Below are 23,325 nucleotides of genomic sequence, written 5' to 3'. Positions count from 1 at the left end.
TATTTCTATCTGTTCTCTTCTTAGACCTAATTTTCAATGCTGCATATTCATGTTGGGGAGAGTAGGACTTGTACAATCTTTTCTTGCTTTCAAGTGGACATGGTAATTACTAGTGCTTTCCTAAGCAATCTTTATCTTCCCAGCATCTGTCTGTCTCTATGAAAAGATTCTTAAGAGATCATTCACGATACAGGGAAAGAAGGAGCAGATATTGCTTATTCTAAAACCCTTTCATATGATGTGTTCTTTTATTAACCTTTAAAAAATTTAAATTGCAGCTGATGTCCAATAATATATTAATTTCAGGTGTACAACCATATGACTGGACATTTATATAACTTATGATCATCCCGATAAATCTAGTGCCCATCTGACACCATATATAGCTATTACAATATTACTGACTATATTCCCCATTCTGTACTTTACATCCCCATGAAGATTCTGTAACTAAGTACATCTTTGCCTTTTTTACCCACTCCTCCAACCCAGTCCCCTCTGGCAACCATCAACATGTTCTCTGTATCATATGACGTTTTCTAGTGAATCTTTCCTAAGAAGTCAACACTGAACACTATCTCAAAAGCAGGAGGAGCAGGCACAGGAGGAGCAGGAACAAGCATTTGCTGAGAAGCTGTTAAGTGTTAGGCTCTCAGCTGGGCACTGAGAGCACAGAAGAACGATGTATTCCCTGTTTTTAGGAGACTTGCACTCTCAAAGGGGAGAACAAAGGTATATATGCAAAGGCACATAACATCATAACACAGAGTGTGCTGAGTGGCAGCCAAAGGATGGAGATGATAATCATTTGTGGCACTTGAGGGCAGAAATATGTGAACATTGGCCTACAGAAAGCAGATCAAACTTTTCTTTGTAGTTGGAAGAGAGCCCTTTCCAATCAGTTAACTTCAATTCAGGAAATGCTAATAATGAAGGGACATAGTCACAAAATATGGTGCAATTATTATGAAAATTGCACCTCTTTTGGTCTAGAGCACTCAGGACATGCACACTGAGCTTAGTGTTGGCCTGAAGAATCCAGGAGTAATCTAGACTCTTCTCCAGATATTTTTATCTTTATAGGAATTAAGAAAAATTTAAGAATAATGCTAGGTTTTCAGACACAATTTTGGAATCAATTAGACATCTGTTTAATATTTGCCAACCGCCTGGCATTGGCAATACAGGGTAATGTACAGAGCACTGGACTATCAGTCAAAAAGAACATTACAGGCTTACAAGGTGATATTGGTTAGTCCATTTAATTTCTCTAAGTTGTGGTTCCTCCCCTGTATAGTGAGTATAAAAAGATGGCCTGACTGATTCACAGGATTCTTGTGAAAAACTAATGAAATAAAGGATATAGAAACTCTTTTTAACTATAAAACCATATGGTTGATTATTGGCCTCATTGTCCATGTCTCATTAAGTTTTATTTACTCTACCACTCTCCTAGCATCCTCTTTAACAAGAAATATCTTCCTATTGGAAGACCTCTTAAGTTTTCTAAGAGGGAAATGAGTTTTCTAAGAGGAAACCTATGAAGTAGTAAGAAATAATCCTCCCTCTGTGGATTTGGAAGCTGGTGCTCAGGGAGGTTAAGTGACTTATTTAAAGTCTCACAGCTGCCGATCTGGTATTCGGGGATGTAAATTCAATTGCCACTGACTCTGAAAGCAAGATGACATGGATTACCACAGAATTAACTTTCTAAATCTCTGAGATATGTATAAATGGCCACATAATAGCAAGTTTAGATTCTGCCCTACATTGCTTTTTAAAATATATAAATAAATAAATGTTATCTTGTGAGCACCCCTGTGATACATGCCTTTCAATTAGAGATCTCTTCTCCACTTGGGAGCAGTGCCTGACACCGGTTTGGAAACAGACCTCATTTCAGGCCTCCACTCTGTCCTCAGCCAGTTCACAGCACATCCGGAGCCATGGCAATGATCCAATGTTAATTTCTGTGAAACATCTCCCTGTGGAACTACAACTAACTATGCTAAGCCTGAAGGAGCAGTTCCATGAATACCTTGATTATTACTGGCCAGATAGTCCAAAATCTTAAAATTGAAGATAAAAGCAGATATAAAAAATGAAGATAAGTAATTATATGCCATATAATTTATGTTAAATAAATGGGTAAACTAGTTTTTTGGTTTTTCTTTTAGCAAAATGGGATAAGTTGAAGGTGTATCAAGTTAGCATTTGTGTATTGAAAGAAAACTTCCAAAAGGTGACCTGTAGAACAGGCTATCAATATGGAAGGAAAGATTCTGGGCTCCAAGTTTATTTCAAAGTTTCTTTGCTGCTGGCTGCCATTTTGAAAGTTTTTGCTTTTACCTTTATTGTTTTTCTAAATTAGTTCTTTTATGGATTGGTGTTAGAGAACAAGCTCATCACAAAATTAAGTTTGCCAAAATTAGCTCATTAACTCTCCTTATAAGATAAAAAACAAAACTGGATGTGCAGGGAGGCCAAGCAACGGCCTGCTTCTCTCTGGAGCTTCACTTGGTCGTTCCCAGCTGCCACTCGGCATGACCTTCCCTTCAGAGCCCAGCGCTGATGCTGAGTGACCAGGACGTCAGGCTCCATCACAAGATGAACAACTCACCCAGCCCAGTCCCACGGGACTGTGGGGAGAGGAAGCTTGCTACAGTGGAAGGTTGTCTGATCTTCCCGACAAAATGTACCTGTGACTTAGAAGTCACTGGCAGGAGTACATGAACCCACTGGGTGATCCTTAACTGGATTCATTTAATTCCCTGGCAAGAAGGATTATTGCAGCGTTGACAATATTCTGAAAACCCATAAAGGAGAAAATGCTTAAGAAAGCTGTATATATTATATTATGGAGCATTATACAGCTGTTGTAAAGAATGTATTAAATCCAATCAGATCTACCTATGGAAATGTATCCATGATAGATTTTGAAATAAAACAAGTTTAAAGAGTAATATGTACAGTGTGTGCATGTTGGGAACAAATAATGAATATAATGTGATTTCAATGTAAAAAGAATAAAATCCTAGTTGGAAATGTTAGAACAAGGAGAATATTAACCATTTTCAGTACCTTCTTACATATTTTAACTTGTAATAATGCACGTGTTACTTTTGTAATTTAAAAGAATTAAAACATAGTCACCTGGCAAAATTATGAATACACAGATATTCTAGCACAGAAGGGCTCTAAAAATAACATTTTGGTAATTTAACCAAAAATAACATCCCTCTAACTAAAATCTTCTCTGTCTTCCAAATAGTTATCTTACTTGTCTGTTACTCTCGTATGCAACAATGATTGCCAATGTTTGATGTATATGAACATTGTTCTCTCCAAATGCTTTATGTCATTTAAAAAGTATATAGCCTATAGGAAAATGAAGAAACACTGCTAAAACAAAAGAAAGAGAAAAATTGCAGTTTCTTTTAATGTTCTGAGCTTAAAAAGCTAAGTTTATGTTTGCTAACTAAGACAGCTGACTTGCTAGGAATTCCCTTTTTCTTCTACAGAATTAGCAGAGAAATTTGGATGAGTTCTGCTTTGTCAACTGTGGCTGCTTACAGGAGCTGAAACCACTTGGACATTTGGAGATTCCTCAGAAGTCCTTGCATGCCCACAGCAAGGTAATGTGGTTAAGACTGCCTGCAACAAACTCCTGTCTCTACACAAATTTCAGGATACCTTAACAAAAGACCATTACAGAGGCATATATACATATATTGTATAATCCAGCATCTCTGCAGTCTCTGAAGCAACAGCAGCACCACTGAAGAGGACAAAGATGTGCTAAATGGAGCACTGGAGGAATATATACATTTAAAAACAATCACTAGTCAACTCCCAGTGGGCTCAAAAGAGCCTGTAATGAAAAACATATGTTATAAAAGCACACTTTTAAACAAATAGGTTTTGCAAGTTATTTTCTTCCCAACTGAGGACAGTCCATACTTTTAACTCATCTTTTGTGAAACTCTTTTTTAAAAAAGATTTTATTTATTTATTTTTAGAGAGAGGGGAAGGGAGGGAGAAAAAGAGGGAGAGAAACAACTATGTGTGGTCGCCTCTCATGAGACCCCAACCCGGGACCTGGCCTTGCAACCAAGACATGTGCCCTGACTAGGAACGAACCGGCTACACTTTGGTTCACAGTCCGGTGTTCAGTCCACTGAGCCACACCAGCCAGGACTGTTTTCTGAAGCTGCTTTACTTGATTCCAAACCTGCAAGGAGGTGGATACCTCTTTTCTACTCTCCGGATCCACAGCACTTGCCCCATCTCCCACAATGAAACCACTATTTATTCTACATGTGAGACATGAAATAAACTTCTTACCCTCTAAAGTAGTTCTTTGGGGGTATGAGTCAGGCTATCTGAAAAGACGCTTAAAATAACAAAGAAGGAAGCACATGCATTTGGGAAAGTCAGTGTTCTTCCTGGCCAAAAGACAGAGAAAAAAGATACTGATACACACTGGTTTTAGCTGATAACTGTCTCTCCAGCTTTTAATACCTTAATACCTTATGCCAGAGTTGTTTAGCCCTCTGCCTACAGATCATTCTTTTGTATGACTGTTTGGAACATACAAACCTCTTCCAAACAAAGAACTATAACAATTGCCTCTTAATATGGACGAACATAAAGTTATTTTGTCCAGTCAACATTTATTGAGCTCCTACTGAATTATTAAGTACCAGGCCTTTCGCTAGGCCCACAAGCTACGGAGAGGGACCCCCAGTCTGGTGAGATCAAACACATTCTGATCTTTTCAGTGACATTTCCTGGACTCAACTCCTGTTCTTTGCAAATAAAGTAAAATTATCCACTCCAAAATGTGAATCTTTTAACATATCTCTTATTCACTTCAGTATCAAGAGCATTCTAGGCTAACTAGAGCTTACATGGAATGTGTGTACATGTAAAAAATGTATAAAAAATTTTTAACTTAGAGACCTTCCTCTTCTTCGAAATTCCTCTGTATAAGGCATTGCTGTGGTTCAAGTCTATGCCAAGGGAGAGTCTACCTCTTGTCTATTGACACATATACTTTTTTTCATGCTTAGGTTCTTGCCTGATAATGACTTACACAGACTCTTCAACACATCATGGTGGACCTACAGAGGCAATTTTCATCACAGAAAAATGTTGGTACCTTAAACCTGTAAAGTTCAAAATGAAAACCCAGTTGATTTTCCTATAATTTTTCAGGTAAAATAATGAGCAAATCCAAATACTTACCTTCCCAACACAATGACACTGGTTATACTAAGATAGCATCACTCAGAATGATACTACATACTGATATGATGTAGACAAAAAAGATTAACTGTATTAATCCATGGAACCCCCTTGAATGTGGGGGACACGTTTAACTGGTCATCCTACTCTCCTTAGTTTCCTGCTAGAAAATCTTCTTTAATACATTAAGGATTGTTGGCATTTAGGTTGACATGGCTTCTCTTGACCCCTTGCAACTTCCCAAAAGGACCATAAAACTTTGCCCATTATTGCAGGAATTGAAATTTAAAATGACCTTACAGTGCAACCTCTCTGACCCTAATACTTAAGTAATGTTGAGTAGTAATTTGACGCCAACTCTGTGCAAAACACTGTGCTAGTTTCTGTGGAATTAGCCACAATAAGAAAGGACTTTCCCTGCCTCAGCTGAGAACTGGGAAGACTGGGCCAGGCAGCTACTCACATGCACAGAGGAGAGGCTGGTTAATTGTAGGAGAAAATGGGCAGGACTGCCCAGGGAACAAGCATTGGGGGGGGGGGTTCCAGAGGAGGAGTAAGCAAACTCCAGGGAGAGACTGCTCTCAGACCATCCGTGGCTCATCTTTGCCTTCTTCCAACAATTTTGGACACGGTGTTCCTAAATTTCAAAAGGAGCACAAAGACTCTCCAAGCTCACAAAAGCCCAAGGGCTGCTTTTGCACTAGTGAGACAATGATACAATTTTGAGGTTCATGTCATGTGCTTGCACCCATCCCATCTCCTAATGAACACAGCCTGTGTGTGCAGGGGGCTTTAAACGCAAGACCTGAGAAGTCAGTTCCTTTTTTAATGAGACTGTGGTTTTAAAGTGACATCAATAGGAAGAAGAAAAAGAGAAGTTAACTATGACCAATGTGGTCCCTAGAAATGGCTCTGCCTGGTACATGGTTTTTGTATTCATATATAATATAATTTTACAATAATACTGTATTTCAAATATAACATGTTTTGAATTAAAAACTGTATGTTATAACACCATACACAGTTATTATACTGTATGGTGTTAGGGGAATACTAGACTTATTGGGGTGACCACTTTGAGTTACATAAATGTCTAATCACTATTTGTGCACCTGGAACTAATATAATATTGTATGCCAAATGTAATGGAAAAACAATAATTGTTAAAAGGCTTTGTGTTGCTTTTGATCACCCATCTCTTTGTACTAGGCAGACTTCACGTTCTTTTCAAAGCCTCCTTGTGTAAGTTAGACTTGCGTATGTTCAGAAGTTTTCAAGTGAAGAGTTCAAAGGAACGCTTTGAACAATGACATTACTAAACTGCATTAATACCCCCTTTGGGATGACAGCCCTTAAATTAGTCCTGATGTGTGTTAAACTGTCTATATGGAGCAACAGAAAGTTTGGTTGAGTAAAAATTAACATTCCTGAATTGTATCCTTCATTGCCTGCATTTGTGACTTAAAATAAGATTTCTCTGGCAATTAAATTTCCAGTTAATAAAAGCAAGATTAATATTACCTATTTTACTTACCTTGGAACCAAACAAACCAAGAAACATATAAATGTACTTGGTTAACAACCACATAGATAAAATTTGTTTAGAAATCACTGATATTAATTTATAGGCACTATAATAGATTATCATTATAAACATCTTGTTAAACTCTAGTGTTGATGTGGCTTAAAAGCTTCTTATAGGAATTATAAAGACAAAAAGAGATTAACATTGATACATTACCAGAAACTTGGTGTTCAGGAAAAAAGAGAAAGTGTTAAAGAAATCCTTTACAATCCCCCCACCACACACACACACACACACACACACACACACACACACTCATGTTCACTCACATGCAAATGCCATAATGGCTACTTTTGTGCCATGTCTGTTCCAGATGAGCCTCTTGTCCTAGAAGTCCCCATGTCCCTGACACTCATCAGAGTTTCTCCCTAATGGTGAACCTTTCATATACGTTGAGCAAAAAAACAAAACAAACAAACAAATAAAAGAAACATATTTAAGTCTTTCTTTAATAGTTAAAATGGGATTAAAATTCTCAATTTCTTCATGATGCCTGAAAAACAATTCTTAGTCATGGAATTTGTGAGAAAACTCTGCTTTCTCAGTGAGGCTCACGCTGACCTCCCCATTGAAAAAGTGTCTCCTCCTGCACTCCTGACCCCTTTGACCTTGCTCTACTTTCCCTAGAACTTAGTAGCTTTAACGCATATGACTTATTTTGACTGCAGTTGCTGTCTGCTGTCTGTCTCTTCCACTAGACTGTAAGCTCCACAAAAGCAGAGGCTTCGGTAAGCTGTTAATTGGGGCAATTAAGAGAGACTTCACAGAAACTGTAGTATATGTATTAGACCTTAATATTTAGAAGGAATTTATACAGGTAAGAAAGAAAGTGAAAGGCTTACCAAGCCAGAAAAATAACTTAGGCTAAACCATTAAATTTGGAGTGTAAAAGTGAGCCCCCACAAAAGGAAGAGGAAACACCTGATTGTAATAGTGTTATGTCACATAGAGTTGGAAAAATAAGTCAGACCATAGTCATAACTAGAATCCAAGTTGCAAAGAATACTAATTCAAAGAAAATGAATACTATTAAAAATTAGATTGTACTTCTTCCTGTGAGCATTGAGGAGCCATAAAAATTTTCAAGTCGTATAAAAAAGGTATATAAAGATGAACTGTCTGAAAAGAGAACTGATGTGAAGGATAATCATTAAAAGGGTACTAAAGAGGGAAGTTTTGTAACCAGATCCACTATAATGACAGTGATAAGTGGATTACAAAATTTATATGTCAAAGCAACAGACCAAGAATAGCTTCGACTTAACAAAGAGGGAAAAAAGGAGGACTTAACACTGTGAGTTGTAAAGATTCCTTATAAAGTTTTGAGGACTTACACTTTCAAATATAAAGATTCATTATAAAGTACTAGTTATTAACATAGCATGGTATTCTTCAAGGATAGACGAGTAGAAAAATGGAATAAAATAGAGACCCCGGAAATAGACACATATGCCGTGATTTGTGACAAAGGGTGAAACTGCCGATGTGCTCACTGAACTATTGCTAGTGGTCTCAGAAACCCCACAGAGAGGGAACAGCAGAAAGCTAAGTATTGATGGGAAGATTGTCAGTCATGGAAAAAACATGGAAAGTATATTTATGACAAAATTCTAAGATTATTAAATAAATAGCTTTGAGTTACAGTATCTTCCCTTGAATTTTCTATTTAAATATTTTCATACAGAAAAGTTGAAAGAACAATGTATAACATTCACTCAACTTCAATAATTGTTAAAAGTTTGTTAATTAATTTCTCTCTATAAACACATACACATGTACAATTTTGTTCCAACATTTGAAAGCAAGCTGTTGATAATATGACACTTCACATCCAAATATTTTAGCATGTATCTTTTAAGAACTACATTTTTCTATATATCCATATTACCATGATATTTCCATAGCATTCTTTTTGGCATGCTGCAATTCAGAGGTAAAAGGAACCCTTTTCTGTTTAGAAATTCCTTTGGGAGAATTACTGGTTTTTCTATGTTTGAAAAGTTCTATTTTATCCTTATTTTTGCAAGGTATATTTCTCTAGGTTTATGTTACCTTCTAAAAGCATGTCACAATATCATCCAACTTTATTCCATTTTTGTTAAGAAGCTTGCTGATTGTGATGGTTAATTTTCTGTGTCAACTTGCCTGGGCTACAGGGTGCCCAGGAATTGTTTGAACCTTGTTTTGGGTGTGGCACTGAGGGTGTCTATGGATGAGATTAACATTTGAATCAATAGACTGAGTAAAGCAGATTGCCCTAGCAAATGTGGATGGGCATCATCCAATCCACTGACTGCCTAAATAGAATAAAAAATCCATTAATGGAGAATTTGCTCTGGCTGCCTGTCTTAGAACTGGGACATTGGTCTTCCAGTGCCTTCAGACTCAGACTATATCTCCAGCTCTGTCACTTTTCTGTCACTCTGGCCTCCAGACTCGGAACAGAATTACATTACTGACTCTCCTGAGTGTCCAGCATGCTGGCTGGAGATCTTGGGACTTCTCAACCTCTATACCTTGAACTAATCCTTATAGTAGATAAATGTACATACTATTTGTTTTGTTTCTCTGGAGAGCTCTGAATAATATTTTGAGATGTAATTGTCATTTTTTGTGGTTTATATAGTCTTTTTTCTAGTATATTTTAAGGATTTTACAAGGTGCCTAGATACCTTTTTTCTTCTTAGTATCTATTAGGATACCTAAATTTGAGATTTTCATCAGTTCTAAAAAAAGTCTCAGGTGTTATTTCTTTGAGTATTACTTTCCATCCTTTTTCAGTTATTTCACTGGGAATTTCAATTAGACAAATGAGATTAATAGCCTCATTCTATTGGCCAAGTCTCTCAACCTTTTTTTCACATTTTCCATCTCTTCTGTCTCTGTACTGCACTGTGCACAATGTCTTCAGATCTATCTTTCTGTTCACTAGTTCTCTCTTCATTTGTGTCTAATCTGTTTCACAAGGTATACACCAATTTTTCATTTCTGATTGTATTTTTCATTTCTAGACAATCTGGTTCTTTTTCAAGTCTGCCTCATTGTAGTATAGTATCTTATTCTTTAGTCATACATAATTAAAATACCCTCATTTATTCTTTTCAAATATAGTAAGCCCGTGTTTTTAAAGTTCATTTAATTCACACATCTGAATTCTTTATAGTCTGATTCTGCTATTGTTTCAGTAAAATCTTTCTCACAGTGGCTTATTTCCTTGCATGTTTTATGACTTTGGGTTCTGAGCTTATGTTTTTCTAAAAACTTCTTTGAAGTTACCTGAGATATGAATGAAAGTGTTTTCCTCTACATAAGCATCTGGGGTCATTACCAAATTGGTTAGCTTTAAGTTCTCAACTTTTACAGACTACACAGTTTCAAGCATTTGAGGTTATACTTCTGGTAACAAATGATGAGTAGTGCTTTTCCCCTCTTTTCTACCCAAGGCAAGGCTAAGACTGACAAGTATCCTTGCTATCTTTCTTTGAAAGTTAGGACTTTGCCATGTGACCCTTTGTTTCAATATGTCACTCTTCAGCAGTCTAAGTCTTATTCTGGGAACCCAATCTGATTCCCTACCTTGAGTGGGTCCTAAGTTTCCTCCCTTGTCCTCAACACAAGATTCTTTAAAACAGAAGTTCTGAGGCATTAGGGAACTCAAGGAGCCTCTGAGTATAGCACTCACCTGCTTTTAGATTTGCATTTCTTGTTTTACTGGGTTTATGAAGTATTCTCATAGTTATTTGCCAATACAAACATTCATTTAAAAACAGTTTTGAAAATATGTTGTCCTGCATTTTAGTGTGTTGTGTACTAGGGACTTTTAGAAGGCACTGTCTTTCATAGTCCCAGAAAAGAAAGTTCTAGCTAAATTTCTATAATTTTGTATCCAAGTAATATCAAGATACCCATTTTGTGCAGTCACAAAAAACAATGTGCTGTAATGTAACTGCATTAATTGTTAACAGAACTTACTTTAACTCACAGAGCTCTATTTTTCCTTCACAGCAAAAAACAAGTCTCATGATTCAAAGTAAAATCATTCACTTCCACATTAATCCACAGGATTTATTCCTCCATGTGGAGTAAGGCCTAAAATTAAGGTTTAATATTACATGCTGCCCTGACAGCTAGTAAAATTGAGAGTGCTCCAAATGTTGCCTTTCCACTCTGTTCCCACTGATAAGGTACTCTAGCCAAATAACACCCTTTTTATCAAAGGGATCAGGTACAATTCCTCCTTATTCCTGAGTGGTGCTTTTTAGTTCCTTGCCAGCATGTGTAATTACTCAAACAAGCTGATTACATCCTCTTGTTTGAATCAGGAGGCACCATACCCTCTTGTTACTACAGTTTGCTTCCTATAACCAACCCTTGGTTATTTACTCTGTTCCTGAGTACAATCCCCATGTAGCCCTGCATGACCTATGGTGTCCTCCTTGGGGTGTGAATCTATGTGGCTAGTAAACTACTGTTGATCTCATTTGTTCAGTGTCACATGTTGTGTGTTTAACCAAGTCCACAACCCCAGGGCAGGAATCTCTTCCTCAGCAATAGGGTGAATAAGAGCCAATAAAATCTATTGGTGTCACGAACCACATGACATGCCCAGCCATGATCCATGTTAATTAGCTGGTCTTGGTGAAGTAATTTTGTGATATGGTGAATGCTGCCTCAGATGGTACCACTAACTCTACCAGCCTGGAGCTATGTCCTGTGTGGCATTCTGTTGTCTTTGCCAGTCATTGTTATCTCTTTCTATCCTAAAACCCTCTTGCCCCCAAGACAACATTGGTTGTTATTTGATATTCCTTGGCAATCCCTGGTGCTGTCAGGTTTAGCCTGTGTTTGGCAGGTGGTCTCTGAGGCCCCTACCTGTGAAGGCAGTGAAAACACAATACCTTAACCAGTCAGAGCTTCAGTCCTGCTTACCAAGGTTTAGTTTAAGTCACTGCATCTAGCCTGATGACCATCACTGGCTGCTTTGGGAAGCTATAAAGACATTGTTGGTGATTGTGCACCTTGGGAACAGGCCCAAAGACAGTCCTTTGTGAGGCTAATGCAAAGGAAGGAGAAAACTGCCCCACAGAGAATTAAGCATGACAATCCCCATGTTGTTTTTTCACACAACAGTAGTGACCTTGCTGATCTCCTGTGCTGCTGCTTCCCTTGCTGCTGTTGCTTGCGCTCTCCTGACCCTCAAGGGTATTGAGATGCACATCCATGGTGGCCTGTGGCCCACGGGCTGATAAAAACAAAAAGGGTAGGGGGAGGAAGGAGCAGTGGGTACTTAACTACTCTCCTAATACAAAATCCACAGCCAATGCACCTAAGCTTTTTTACTTAACTCTTATCATAAATGTCAGAGATAAAATGTAGGGGAGATTATCTCCATAATTCAAATGAGATGACAAATTAAGCTTTCTAGATATTAGGAAGTTTCTCTAAATTAGGATTTAAGCCCTGTTATATGTGATTTGAAGACATGGAATATGAATGATTTCATTACATTGCCTCCCTCCTAGAGTCATAGATACTAATAAGTTTAGAAGATTTTAAAATAGCATAGAAATACCTAGGAATAAACTTCAGGAGACCCAGAAGCCATGTAAAACCCACCCACTATGCCATCTACCATATTGCATGAGTCACTTCTGCAGGGACACTTCTTTCATTGGACTACATGTTCTCCTTGGTGTTAAAGCAAACTCAAAACATTGCTCAATCATTTACCTAATATGAAAACTAAGTCAACTTTGAATTCCAGAAATGAACGTCATATGATTGAAATAATATGCACATCTTTGAATAAAAATTACTATTTGTTTTCTTTATAATTCTCAGTAACTATCATATAATATACATAGACAGTATAACTACTAATCTGTGACCACACACATTCAGATGTCCTAAAATTCTCTCCCAAAGTAACATAGAAGCAAAGTTCTTTTGCTGGTGGTATAATTTCATCTCTAATTTAATATAGTTATTATCAGTTATGTTAGTTTTAATTTTCAACTAATCTGCAGTGACACAGCAATTAGCATTGAATATAGTTATTTGTTTAAAGATCCTAAGTTTTTGGTTTAATATTAGACTTTATTTATTGCTGCATTTTATCTTTGCAGTACTTTGTTAAAATATGAAAATAAATTTGCATCTAACAGAATGTCATTTTCTGATAACAAAGGAGAGAATGCCCCAAAGAATGTAGCAAAGGAAACCCAATATTACATTCCCTAGAAGTAAATGACTGTTGACTCCATTGTATTTATCATATCTTTTAGTCATTTTAATACAGTAAGAAAATAAGTGTGCATTTTACTGTAAAATTTTGAACTTTCCCCTTGAAAGCTGTAATTGTGATTTGGTGACCTTCTCCAAGTTGCCCTAGCTATGTACATCTTGGCCCAAATGTCCTTTTAGCTCAGGAGCTGCTAAATGATCAGGCACTCCGCTTCATCCATCTGTTCTAACAGTGACCTCTCTCAATTTTTTTTAAAATAAGCTTTGGATATTTTCTTTTTATAGCTTTGCCAACTATAATCATGTTACATCCTGACACCAGGCAGTGTAAATTAATTCCTCTTCCGTCTTATGAGCCATGCTACAGAGAAAAACTAGATTTTTCACCTTAACCCTTAATTAAAATGAAGAAAGGAGAAGACAAAAAAAGTGAGGTCTCTGGAAAAGTTTAACTCTATGTCATCCTAGAGACTAATAGAGTGATTTTAAAGCAAATGAGCTCTTCTTATGATTTAAAAAAAATCTTAATGGCCCAATTAGCTGTGGGTGGCTGGTCTCCACATTGCTATCTTGGTGAGGAGCATGGAGTTTTGCAGCCTTTTTAACCTGTGATTTTTTTTCTCACCAGTGGCAGTAGGGTTCTTTTAGGGGAATGCTGCAAGAAAAGCATGTCACACATCCACGCATGGACACTTGTGGTGTGGCAAGTGTCATTCAGGTGGAAATGGAAGGCTGCCCCTGTGTCCCATCTCTGTCTGTTCTGCCACAGAAAAACTCCAACAGTGTCTTCAGCAAGGCCAAAGCAAAGGCCAGTGTCCAGAGTTTCTGATTCACTGTTCTGGCACTAGCAGTCTCAGCCCCAATCCAGGTAGTTTAGTGCTACTCCCAGTGGCCTTACTGTACCTAGGCTCTCACCTGGAGCCTGTGTTTGGAGTCCATGCAGCCATTGGCCAGTAACTCCCATAGTTACTATGGAGAGAATGCGAGAAAAGGGTGAGCATGGGTCACTGAGCCTGGGGAGGCCAGGGGCTTTTATAAAATAGCCAAGCAACTTCCCAAGTGTTCTCAGGCTTCTGATAGATCTGCCTTCCACTTGGAAGGCAACCAATCCATTGTTTTCCCATAGATTGATTGACAGGCCTTGATGGTTGCCATTTTGGCTCCCATTGCACATGTGCTTATTGTTTTATTCCTTCCCCTACTGACCTTTGGGGTGACTGATGGTTCCCTGGGGAGCATGTGAAGCTGTAACCTCCTGGTGGAACAAGTAGGCTTATGCTTACTGTTGTTTATGGTAAACAATGCCTGATTCCCTATGCTTTCTTCCTATATTAATAGCTAGCTAATGATCAGTGGTAACAATATGACATGATTTATGACATTTTAGCTAATTAATCACATCAAAGTGGGAAAAAGATGAGTCTGTTCTTCCACTCCCATACTCCCCATTGATGATTAGATTAGGAAAGGGTGCATCCGTTCTGCTGGTGTGCATGTCCAGAGAGAGTATGGGCAGAGCTGGCTTTCCTCCATTAGTTTAAACCAAAATGAGCAGAGGGAAGAAAAGTGTGAAGAAATGGGAAACAATCTTAATGGAGGAGAAAAATAGAAAAAGAGGAAACAAGCGTGGATAAAGAGTCTACAATCCTATTCTAGATGAACTAAAGTAGTATTTCCTAAACTTGTCTTTTGGAACCTCTATTAACAGTACAGACGTCTAGTGCCTTACCTACAGCCTTCTATTCAGTGTGTATGACTCCGTATGTACTGCAAGTCCTGCAGGAGATTCTTGTTTTCTCACAAACTTGACAACAACTGAACTGGAATGAAGGTTACATAAGATTCCCCTCCATCTTTCTCTAACAACATACTGAAAAAAAATATGAAACCATAAATTATTTTGCTTCAGGGTCTAACAGTCTATATTGTCCAAAAGAATAAACTATTTGCTCATCATTTTAGTGAAGTATACCAATGCATACACACAGCCTTGGGGATCTACTCATCCAATTTCAGAACTTATTAAAAATTGCCTTGTAGTAAATTAAAAATTAAATGAATCACAAAAACTAACTTTGTCCAGACCTGTTCTATCAGGATATATACTGATGGCTTCGGTTATATCAGTCATCCCCTGGACTCTTTCACCTTTACTCTGATAACTGACCCTGAAGGTCACCACTAAATGAGGTTAATATGTTGTTCGTTAAACATTCTATGTGGGTGACTTGTTTTACCCCCCAAAAGAGAAGCAAGAACAAATAGATTCTAAGTGTAGATAGTGAAGAGTAGGTATTCAATGAGGACTTTCTGAATACATTTCATATCAATCTGACTGTGCAATCCACATCATTTAAAGATCCTGTCTGTGTGGATAGTAAGTTTATGTTACTGAACTTGAAAAAAAAAGAGCTGTTATTTTAAGTGAATACTGTAGGTTGGCAGTATATCTGAACAAGAAAAGACTTTTCAAGTTATCCTGTCACTGTTACCCATGTCACATCAGATTTTTTATTGTTATCCTTTGACATTTGATTAGTGATGTTGAAGAATGTTAGTTGAAAAAAAATTCTCCCATAATTCACCATAATGAAAAAAAAACTGAAGAAAATACTAGAAAGCTAATTCCAGTATAGTAATTATAGTAATAATAAAACATTACTATAATTATAGACATTTTTAAAGATCCTCAGTAGCAGGTGTAGATGAGGTGTAAAGGAAGCATGATACAATGAAAACAGCAGAAAGAATTGCTCACCAAAGCATTTTAACCCTGGCAAGTGGGCCTGAGAAGCCAGAACATCCTAGATGATATTGACTAAGATCTCTCTGGATATCTCAAAGATATCTCAAAAAAATTAACTGGAAAAAAGGCATGATTAAAAAGCTCACATGATTAATTAATATTTGGGGGGTGTCATTTTTAGATACATGCTCATCTGAAAAAAGTCAAAAAAATTTTTGAAAGGCAAAGTAAAACGGTTATTGGTAATAGGACATATACTGAGAATGAGTATACAAAGGCAGTGAAGTGAGGATAGACAGCACTGTGAGACCACTGCAGAGCATACTTCAACACAACCCTACTACAGCAATGTGCTCAGCCTCTGGGGAATGGCAGACCCCCAGACCAATTCCTTTGCACCCTTCACCACCTCCTTTCATCAATCTTCTCTTGTTCCTCTCTCCAGCTCCACCCTTTCCCCTTCCACAGACCTTCCCATGCCCCCCTTCTCTTCATCCCAGTCTAACAAGCTCTTGGAAAATACAGTAGACAAAAGTAGGTTAATAATAATAATAAATAATAATACAATAATTAATAAATAAATAATACAAAATAAACTATGTTTTGCATACTCACAGCTGTAAATCTACTTTTACCCACCCCTGAATTAATTCATTCACAGGACTATGTTTTATATGTGGTCCCCTGCAGGGAAAACTCCAGGCAAAGTCTTAACACCAAAGAAGCAAATCATTACTGGTGGGGTGGCATTTCCACAAATTAATGGAAAAGGAATTTTCCACAAATTAACATTATTTAAGAAAGATGAGAAATTTTCCTGAATTATCAGCATTTTATCCTTTGCCCATTTTTAAGGTTGGTGGGGGTGTTGGGGTCAAACAGGCATTCCGAGTGCCACCAAGTACATAACATTGAGCAGATCTCCTAACACCTTTGAACCTCAGTTTCCCTAGTTCCTATCATGTAATGTTCTCTCAATACCTAAAATATCCTTTTTTTCCATTTGCAGTGTGGACAGGGGAGCCTAGATTTTTTACAGTTTTCTTTCTAGTAATTAAGTAGCCTCTGGCTGTCTCTTGTTTCACCTCCCTTTCTATACACAAATCTACTTAAATAAAACTCACCTAAATTTCCCAATCATTCATCAGAAATAGCCAGGAACTAAAAAGGAAACTGGTGATCCAAGCATATTCTCATTCATTTGTAAGTATTTAAAAGCCAATTTGGACTTCTGGCCAAGATGGAGGCATAGGTAGACACAATGTGCCTCCTTGCACAACCAAAATAGGGACAACAACAATTTAGAAACAGAATAACAACCAGAACTGACAGAAAATTGAACTGTATGGAAGTTGGATAACCAAGAAGTTAAAATAGACATGTTCATCCAGGCTGGTAGGAGGGGCAGAGTCAGGCAGCTGGGCACAGGTCACAGCACAGAGAGCAGAGAGCGTTAGGATGGGGAATAAGGCAACTGGGGTGCACAAGACCAGAGCGGGTGGATGCTTGAGTGTTCAAGCAGCAGTTGGCAGACCCTGGCCGAGTGGTGGCACCCTGCAGACCCAGCAAGGTGGAAATTATGAAGCCAGGCACTGTGCGCAACCCAGGATCCCAGTGCAGGGAAATAGAGCCATGGGACATTGACTGAAAACACCTGTGGGGGTTGCTGTGCAAGGAGAGACTCCCAATCTCACAGGAGAGGTCGTTGGAAAGTCCCATGGGGTGCACAAGCCCACCCACACAGGAATTAGCACCAGAGGGGATAGTTTGCTCAGGGGAAATGGCAGAAGGGACTGAGGTCCTACGGAGAATGGAGCAAGCACCATTGTTCCCTCTCGGACCCTGCCCCCACATACAACATCACAACCCAGTGACTGGGGTGCCCCACCTTGGTGAACACCTAAGACTCCACCCCTCATATGTAACAGGCGCGACCAGACCAAAAGAAAAACAAAGAGGGCTTGAACTAAATTGAAAGCTCCAGAATCAGTACTTTTAAGTGACTAAGAGATAGCCAACCTATCAGATACACAGTTCAAAGCACTAGTGATCAGGATGCTCACAGAATTGGTTGATTTTGTTCGCAAATTAGATGAAAAAATGAAGGCTACAATAAGTGAAATGAAGAAAAATGCACAGGGAACCAATAGTGATGGAATGAAAGCTGGGTCTCACATCAATGGAGTGGACTATAAGGAAGAAAAAAACATACAACCAGAAAAGAATAAAGAAATAAGAATTCAAAAAAATGAGGAGAGACAGGAATCTCCAGGACATCTTTAAACGTTCCAACTTCTGAATTATAGGGGTACCAGAAGGGGAAGAGGAAGAACAACAAGTGGAAAACTTATTTGAGCAAATAATAAAGGACAACTTCCCCAATCTGGCAAAGGAAATAGACTTCCCAGAAGTTCAGGAAGCTCAGAGAGTCCCAAAGAAGTTGGACCCAAGGAGGAACACACCAAGGCACATCATAATTGCATTAGCCAAGGTAAAAATGAAGGAGAGAATCCTAGAAGCAGCAAGAGAAAGGAGACAGTAACCTCAAAGGAGTTCCCATCAGACTATCAACTGATTTCTCAAAAGAGACCTTACAGGCAAGAAGGGGCTGGGAAGAAGTATTCCAAGTCATGAAAGGCAAGGACCTACATCCCAGATTGCTCTATCCAGCAAAGCTTTCATTTAGAATGGAAGGGCAGATAAAGTGCTTCTCAGATAAGGTCAAGTTAAAGGAGTTCATCATCACCAAGCCCTTATTTTATGAAATGTTAAAGGGACTTATCTAAGAAAAAGAAGATAAAAAAAATGTGTAGTAAAATCACAGCAAACTCACAATTATTAACCACACCTAAAACAAAAACAAAAAGAAACTAAGCAAACAAGTAGAACAGGAACAGAACCACAGAAATGGAGATCACATGGAGGGTTAGCAAAGCAACAGGGGAGTGGGAGGAGGAGAGAGGGGGAAATGGTACGGAGAATAAGTAGCATAGATGGTAGGTAGAAAATAGACGGGGAGTGCAAGAGTAGTATGAGAAATGTAGAAGCTAAAGAACTTATGACACATGGACATGAACTAAAAGGGTGGAATGTGGGTGAGAGAGGGTGTGCAGGGTGGAGGGGAATGAAGAGGGGGTAATGGGACAACTGTAATAGCATAATCAATAAAATATATTAAAAAAATAAAAGTCAATTTGTTTCACTTTTAAGACTTATGAACTAGGTGTATTCATTACATTAACCTCAAAACTTGGAATTTCCTTAACTAGATAGATAAAAATTACTAAAAAAAAAATGCTTACCTGCATTAAAAAGCATGAGCTCAAAGAAAAATCTAATCAATGTATATATAATAGATGGCTCTTGTTTCATTTGAATGAAGAGTGTTCTCATTCAAGTTACTCTTGTGTTACCAGGCAACTGTCCCTAAGTCTTTCAGGCTTGAAGGAGTTGACTCTTAAATCCCAAGTTACACACTCCAGCTCATAGTACTTGCATTTGGGAATCTGCCAGGCAATGACAATAATCCTACATCACAGAGTCCAGAAAGGTGAGCATTTTGGCATTTTCAGAAGCCTCTAATGGGTATTGAAATAATAAAAAATAATACAAATATTCATTTTTTTCATTTTTTGTTTCTGTTTTTACCTATTTGTGTGTGTGTGTGTGTGTGTTGCTGTACTCAGCAAATCCTCAGTCAAGCATGGAGAGAAAGCAGAGATGCCTACCTCCTGTTAATCTGAATTGCCTCTGTATTTTAAAGTTTTATAGCCAAGGTTACAATTCAAAACGTGTTGGAAAATTGTAAATCAGAAGGCTTTCTGTAGTCTAAAACACTATATTTCTTTTTTTTTAATATTTTATTTATTTATTTTTAGAGAAGGAAGGGAGGGAGAAAGAGAGAGAGAGAGAGAAACATCAATGTGCGGTTGCTGGGGGTCGTGGCCTGCAACCCAGGCATGTGCCCTGACTGGGAATCGAACCTGCAACACTTTGGTTCACAGCCTGCGCTCAGTCCACTGAGCTACACCAGCCAGGGCACAACACTATATTTCTTTGATGTATTTTTAAAATTATTTCATTTATTTATTTTTAGAGAGAGGGGAAGGGAAGGAGAAATAAAGGGAGAGAAACATCAATGGTGTGGTTGCCTCTTGTGGGCCCCCTACTGGGGACCTGGCCCACAACCCAAGCATGTGCCCAGACTGGAAATTGAACCAACGACCCTTTGGTTCACAGGCCTGCGCTCAACCCACTAAGCCATACCAGTCAGGGCTCTTTGATGTATTTTTAATTTAAAATAATCTAGTCCTGTCATAGCAAAATATTTCCACTGAGTATTTTTTATAAGCACTTATTCTACTGAGGCCACATAGAGTAGTCACTGTACTGCTGTGTTTATGCATGAGGTAAACTCTTTTGAACATAAGAATCTTCTTTTTTCTAAAATTCTTCCTTTAACTTGCCTGCAGATTCATCTGGGAAGCACCTATTGAGTCATTCTCATCTCTATTTCTCATATACATAGTAGTAATTACAACTATGAATAGAATTTTAAATCTTTTTAAAACTGCAAATTTAAATATTTTCTGCACGATGGTATAATCCCTCTGGTTTGTTTTAGAGGTAATTTCCATCTTTTAAATTAAGAATATAGTGATGGAAACATATGATTCAGCCTAATTCTATCACCATGTATCACTAGGGGCAACTATCACTTTGGTGACTAACTTTTCAAAACACATTTTTTTTCAAAACACATTTTTAATGACCTGTGAGGTTCAGTAGCTGGGCGAAGGTTGTGTATTTTCTGAATTTAAAAATATGTAGTATTTATTTATTTATTTATTATTTTATTGAATTTATTGGGGTGACATTGGTTAATAAAATTATATAGGTTTTAGGTATACAGTTCTATGATACATTATCTGTATATTTAATTGTGTGTTCACCACCTCAAGTCAAGTCTTCTTCCATCACCATTTATCACCACTTTACTATATGTTGTGACAGCATAGATGGACTAGAGAGTATTATGCTAAGTGAAATAATCCAGTCAGACAAAGTACCATATGATTTCACTTATATGTGGCATCTAAAGAACAAAATAAACTACCAAACAAAATAGAAACAGAATCATAGATATAGAGGAGATACTGACAGCTGTCAGAAGGGAGGCAGGTTGGAGAGCTGAGTGAAAAAAAGGTGAAGGGATTAAGAAAATAAAACCTCATAGGAATATTTTAATAGCCTAATTTTTAAGACTGAGATGGAATGTTTTGCAAATTCAAATGTCTATCTGACCTTGACCACAGCATACCTAATCCAGTTTCATTTTCCTATTTTACAATTTAGTGGAATTAATACAAAGTCAAACTAATCAATGTCATAAAAGACAGTCAAGAGAAAAATGAAACAATTGACAATCCATAAGTAACTTAGAGATATCTGAGAATTTTGGAGCTAGAAAAAACTTTAGTCATCAGCATATTAATAAATAAACAAACAAAATACACATGATTTTAAAGATAAGGAAAAAGTAACCAGATTGTTGGTTCAATAGAATACTGGTTAATTTCTGAGTCAAGTTTAAACATCGTGTTACTGGATATTTGAGTCTGTACTTATCCCACAGAAAAGGCGGTTTCTAATTATTTAAGGATAAAAATCACTTTTTAACAGATCTCTTGTGTGGACAGGGTGTATATAATTTGTTAAGGGAAAAGGCCCAGTTTCTGACGGTGGAGTGGGGGAGGGTAGACTTTCTGTCAGGTACTCATGTGCTTGGGAATGGTTTCTGACTGTTGAGTCTGAGAGGCAGGTATGTCCATATCTTGACCTTGAGCTTTGCTTAAAAGTCAATCTGTTTTCTAAAGTTTTTTGAAAAAAATCAGTTATCCCTTTGATTGGCAAAGCTGTCTTACTTAGGAGTAGATTATTGGGGTGGAGGAGGCTTGGTTAAATGAGAATTGCACTTTATAATAATGAGATTCAGACAATAACAGTTACTTACTGTTGTAACTTAAAAGTTGTATTCACTGGAATCTGAATTTTGTAGCTGCCCGAATATAACAATCAACAGATACTAATTTATTTACGTGCAAGGAGAAGGATTTTAGCCTAGATTCTAGGGAGGCAGGACAAGCTTGAAATCACCTTGCCTGTGGACGGTGGGAGAGACATGAAACAAGGTGATAGGCTGGATGCTAAAGAGAGGCAGTAGGGGATCCCTGTGCACAGGCACAATTAATGGATACTAGTAGTAATAATGTTGAATATCCAATTCAAATTTTCCTATTTCTGCACTAAATTCTCTTAAATTTTCCTCAAGATTTTGTTAAAATTCACTATGCACTACAACCATCAGAGTTATATCTCTGCTTTGGGCTACAAAGGGAGAACCCTGAGGACAACCTTAAGGTGATATAGACTAGAGAGAGCTGCAGTGGCATCAAAAAGCTTCAGGAGACAGTAAAGGACTGAGCAGAGGGACCAGGGCATCAGACCAGAACAAGTGACAGGTAGTACTAAGGATAGATTCATGTTATCTGAGGATTCTCAGAAATACTAGGTGTGGGGAAGACAAAAAAAATATTGTACATCTTGTAATATGGAAGCCATAACTATGTTTGCTGAGATTTAAGTGCAAGATGACCCCTCAAGGTTAAAGAACCAGTATTTTTTATATATCTGTTGATTGAGAAAATATATAACAAATGAAGTTACTATGAAATATTAAAAATTTATTATTTTACAGTAATAATCTGTATTTTAAAAATGGTAGTATATATTTTATGTGGCAGTATTTATTTAGGCAGAGTCATGGCTCTGTGGACCCCTCTAATAATTGCACAGAATCCTGGGAGACCAGGACCCCGTGTTGACAGACACTGGACTGTATCATAAATCATCACCCTAGTGGCCAGCACCCTGTCCTTTGCAACAACCATAACTTTAACTCATAATATGCAAGCCTTCTTCCACCTACTTTTAATTCACCCCTTCATCCATTTAGACTTATAAACAGTTCAAGCTATGAAGAATTGTTTAGCATTCATCTAATCTAATTCCCTCAGCTGGCTCTTAAAGATCAAAAGACTACACAATTGTGATGATCAACGTTCAGCAGACAGTTCCAGGGAGTCTCAGAATTTTTTTCTAGAAAATGAATACAAAAATATCTCACACTGAGTTCCATTCCACAGTGCAATCATTTGTTCAGCCCAGAGTCCTGGGAGTCAATAGTAAGCACTGCCAGCCCACCTCCACTTCAGGGCTTGGGCTGACATGTTAGTAGCGAGCTTTCTGAGGCCATATCCATGTCTTATTTGTTAGGCTATGAGAGAGTCACATGGCAGAGAATCATTCTTGAAGAAAAAAAAACAAAACAAAATATCACCCCTGAACATTCTAACTTATTTTCAGCAAGTCTAGGATGGAAAAGTCTCATTTAATTAACAAGTACAATAAAGATGTGATATTTAAAAACAAATCATAATGTATT

General features: G+C 37.7%; 1 protein-coding gene across 2 annotated transcripts in view; it reads right to left on the bottom strand.

Moving 5' to 3' along the window:
- The window catches only part of PKIB (cAMP-dependent protein kinase inhibitor beta), a 79,295-nt gene that overhangs the window by 4,952 nt on the left and 51,018 nt on the right, over positions 1-23,325 (bottom strand). The gene's annotated exons all lie outside the window — the stretch shown is intronic.

Source organism: Phyllostomus hastatus, unplaced genomic scaffold (assembly GCF_019186645.2).
Source record: "Phyllostomus hastatus isolate PE091 unplaced genomic scaffold, TTU_PhHast_1.1 phas_contig_40, whole genome shotgun sequence".
Lineage (NCBI taxonomy): Eukaryota > Metazoa > Chordata > Mammalia > Chiroptera > Phyllostomidae > Phyllostomus > Phyllostomus hastatus.
Note: the sequence above shows the minus strand (reverse complement) of the source record. Positions and strands in the feature narration are given on the sequence as shown.